This window comes from Sinocyclocheilus anshuiensis, unplaced genomic scaffold (genome assembly GCF_001515605.1).
Source record: "Sinocyclocheilus anshuiensis isolate Anshui unplaced genomic scaffold, SAMN03320099.WGS_v1.1 scaffold918, whole genome shotgun sequence".
NCBI classification, from domain to species: Eukaryota; Metazoa; Chordata; class Actinopteri; order Cypriniformes; family Cyprinidae; genus Sinocyclocheilus; species Sinocyclocheilus anshuiensis.
The window spans coordinates 520,866-525,670 of NW_015540946.1; positions in this window are offsets into that span (position 1 = coordinate 520,866).

The window sequence follows — 4,805 nt, forward strand, 5'->3', positions numbered from 1 at the left end:
TCTGAGAGTAACGCAATTTCAATTCTCTGTGTGTATGTGCTGTACATGTGGAAGAATTGACAATAAAGCAGACTTGAAACTTGAAACTTGACTTGAATACTTATGCAATGTACTTATTTCAGTTTTTTTTTTTAAATTAAATTTAAGAAGTTGTTACAATTCTGTTTTTGCTTTGTCAATGTGGTGTATGTGTAGATTGACGTGGAAAAAAAAGTAATTTAAAGCAGTTTAACATAAGGCAAATACATAACAAAACGTGAAAAAAATGAAGGGGTATGAATACTTTTGCAAGGCACTGTAAGTTGTAGCAAATACAGAGATTGATTTTTTTAGTCCATTATTACATTTAGATAAATCAATATAGAATTTTAATATCTGCCATTATCAGCTGGTCAGTATTAGTGATGTCCGGTTCGCGAACGAATCGTTCTTTTGAACCGGTTCTTTTTAGTGAACCGGTCGAACCGGTTCACCAAATCGGACTGAATCGTACAAAACAGTTTGCATCTCAAGTCGGCACTGATCCACAATTTTCCAAAAGGGTCTGGCTGCAGCTGGCGCTTGCACTCTCAGACGTGCATTCTCAGGCTTGCACTCTCAGACACTTGCTGCAGCCAGACCCTTCTCCAATTTTCTAAAGTTTCTCACTTTCAGACATGCCTTACAGTCCCTACGACTCGAAATAAACCAATATCTTGGATTATTCATTACTCCTGTAACTCCAACAGCACTGAAACATGCTGTGCAGACTGAGAGAACCGATGAGCACGAGCAGATATACTGAGCATGCGTGTACTACCGAATGAACGGTACTGCTACAGCGGTTCTCGAGTCAGCAGTTCTCGAATCACCAGTACACTGAACCATTTCTTTCGGACACGTTCGACATTTCGGACACGTTCGAGAACCGTTTCTTTCGGACATGTTCGATATACTGAGAACCGATGAGCTGGAGATACTGAGCATGCATGTAGTACCGAACGGTACAGTGGTTCTCGAGTCAACAGTTCTCGAATCACCAGTACACTGAAATGAGAACTGTTTTCTTTCGGACACATTCGAGAACCGTTTCTTTTGGACATTGTTCGACATACTGAGAACCGATGAGCTGGAAATACTGAGCATGCTAAAACTGATGCTGTGCTGATATTATGAGCGTGAGTGAACCGAGGACTTGAATGAGGGGGCGAATTTGACAGAATTAAGTTTATTTAACAGATAAAACTTACTGGAAAGTGCAAATGCAACTATATTAAACAACATTTTAAGATGATGAACATGCAACTGTCACGTGTATGTTCCTGTTGAGTTCCTGTTTTCCTTATTTGGTCTTTCCTGTTCCTGTCCTCGTTGTGTGAATTCGTATCCAGCTCCGTTTGATTAATTAGTTAATTTGCTCCCAGGTGTGTCCCATTGGTGTCTGTGTATTTATAGTGTGTTCTGCCCCTTGTTTCCTGTCCGCTGTTAAATATCATTCATAAGTTCCAGTATTTGTATCCCTTTGTTTATTGAATTAAATTCTTGTTCACGTATTCTCCAGCGTCTCCTCGTTCCTCCCTCGTGAAGCGTGACAGAACAGCGGACCCAAAACTGAAAGTAAGCAGCGCCTTTTCCCCCGTTTTTAAAAGTGTTTTGTTTTCCCGTTCGTTTCTCCCCGCTCATATGGAGGAACGAGCGAGGTTCATCTCCGTGGCTCAGGCGAGCCCCAACCCCATCGTCTACGCAAGGGCGTTCGTGCCATTTGCCCTCGCCAGCTCCCTCGAGGGGGAAACCCTCGTGATGCTGTTCCGGCTCGGGATGACTTACCATCGCCCCGCAGAGCTCCCAGACGAGGGCTCCTGATCCCCTGTTAAGCCCAGGGAGGGCTCCAGTTCCCGAGTATAGCCCACAGAGGGCTCCGGTTCCCGAGTTTGGCCCGGTGAGGGTTCCAGCTCCCGAGTTTAGCCCAGTGAGGGCTCCTGTCCCCGTGCTTAGTCCAAGGAGGGCTCCAGTCCCTGAATCCCCTCCCGAGCACCCTCAAGTGCCCGTTTTCATTTTTACATTGGGATAACTTTTGGCATCGAGTTATATAAACTTAAAATACACTATCAGCTTTCATAATTTTTCATATTACATATTATAATGCTGTAATGCCCATTTACTTGACAATGATTAATTAAAGTTTTAGTGTATTATTACCTTTATTTGGACAAAATTATATAGAATTTTTAAAGAAATGCAGAGGCAGGCAGTTATGTGAGGTATTTAAGTTCCCCACCAGGGATTCTAACCAGCCACATTCTAGTTATGGAGGTGGAATCCTTCCAGCTCACCTTCAGCCTCCACCATTAACCTAGAACAGATTAAACATCCTCTCAATTCAACGAGACATCTACTGCTCCACCTTTCTAATGCTGTACTTACCCCCTCCTGTAACAGAAAGACTGGAAGATGTCAGTGTAAACAGTTTATTGCAGTACCAATGTAACAGATAATGAATGCAAAAGACCACAGAGATACATGACTAGACTGAATGATAATAGAGATACTGTCCATGAAGGTGGATGAGAGATTGTGGATGCTGTGCAGAGGATGGAAAGCACTCCTCTTGGGAGGATGAGCTGAGGAGATGAATATGGAGCATGGGAGACAGCGAAGGAGCGCAGGCACACATGGAACACAGATAAGCAGTCCAAAGCCCAGTTTGAGATCAGATGAATACTGAGTGAGAGGTGTGCGCTTATATGTGGTGAGTGATTGCTGATGAATCCAAAACCGGTGTGGGTGATTAGGGGTCCGTTCTTTGTACGTCGCTAACTCCGTTAGCTGGATTTGATTGTTGACAATTTGGCCTGATTTTTGGCATGAACCTTCTTAGACAACTTAATCCAGATATTTTAATCAAATCCGCAAATTTGTTTGAAGAACCAAATTAGCCAGAGATCAGTTATCACGATTAGAAGATCTGGCATCTTTCAAATCATCTCAGATGTATTAAGCGAGGTACGAAGAACGGGCCCTAGAACTCCGGTGAAGGTGCACGTTGTGACTGAGTAGTGAGGGAGCCTGGCACTTCCGTCACACCTCCAAGCCTCTGCAGAGAAACAACCCCCTACTACTGCAGAAGGCGATCTCGCCCTGGCTAAATGGCGAGACTTAATAAGTAGCTCCTGCAGACAATTGTCCACACCCTATGCAGGCTAACCTTATATTTGGTGGGTGGGGGGAATAGAGAGATTACTGTCTGACAGATACTGTGAAAGGTTTAGTGGTTTAAGAGTGCTCTTCAAAAACCCTTAATAACTCTTGTTTCACATTCACATCACAAGTTGAACAGAAAAAGGTGCCAGTGTTAGTGGGGGAGGACAGTTTTGCTGCATAATTCATTTTTGATCTGCACACCCTCAGAAACTAATCACTGCTTTGATTACCATACTGAAGACGTGTCTGATGTTTAAGAATGTTCTTGATATATATTGATATATGCACACACACAAACTACTGTATGCACACACACATACAGATACTACTGTTCAATAAATATAAACTACAGTAAAAACAGTAATATTGTGAAATATTATTACAATTTAAAATAACTCTATTTTCTATTTTAATATATTTTATAATTAATCCTTGTGGAGATCACGTGATGCTTCGTACGTAATGGCTGCAGATCTTTAGAGCTCCTGGCACGCTCCCTTATTTATTAACATTTAACAGGTTAAAGTATTCAAATTGAACATTCTAAATATACCTTTCAACAAGATGAATGCCAACAAGAAAGCTGCACCGTCGCCTGTGAAAACCCAGACTGGAAAAAGGATGAAATCCTCAACTTGCAGCGAAAACATGGCGGACGCCATTTCGATGGCATTAACGAAGCAAGAAGACACGTTGGAAGAAGTTGTCCGGAACGCAGTGCATATTGCAATGAAAGATGTGACACAGTGCATACAGTCTTTAACTGCGGAATTTCAATCACAGATGACCGTCGTGCGCGGGCTTATCGAGAAGGTGGACTATGTCCAACGCGAGATAAGAGGCCTGAAACAAGACGTTGTCGGCTGCAAATCAGATCAGTATCTAAGTTTCAAGTAAAGCTGGCAGAATTGGAAGATCAAGAAAGACGCAATAACGTTCGGATTGTTGGTCTTGCACCGAACCGTGAGGGAGGTGATATGATACGCTTTCTCCAAGAAATGCTTCCAAAGAGGATCCCTTCGCTCTGAAACAGGCCAATAGAGATCAAACGAGCCCACCGCATCTATGAACAGCAGAGGTCCACGGAGACGGGTCACACTATGATTTTTAAAGAGCTGAGATATCAAGACCGTCAGGCTATTCGCCAGCTCCCTCGAGGGGGAAACCCTCGTGATGCTGTTCCGGCTCGGGATGACTTACCATCGCCCCACGGAGCTCCCAGACACCACCAACCTCAACTGGAAGGAGGCAGTCATCCGGTGTCTGGAGAGCCTCCGATCCGGGACCCCTCCGCCGGCCATTCCTCAGTCAAGCCCGCCTGCTGCGGCTCTTTCCTGCCCGCCGGCTGCCGCAACGTCCCTGATCCCCAGTTAAGCCCAGGGAGGGCTCCGGATCTCCAGTTAAGCCCAGGAAGGGCTCCTGATTCCTAGTTTAGCCCAGGAAGGGCTCCAGATCCCCAGTTAAGCCCAGGGAGGGCTCCAGATCCCCAGTTAAGCCCACGGAGGGCTATTTTAATCAAATCCGCAAATTTGTTTGAAGAACCAAATTAGCCAGAGATCAGTTATCACGATTAGAAGATCTGGCATCTTTCAAATCATCTCAGATGTATTAAGCGAGGTACGAAG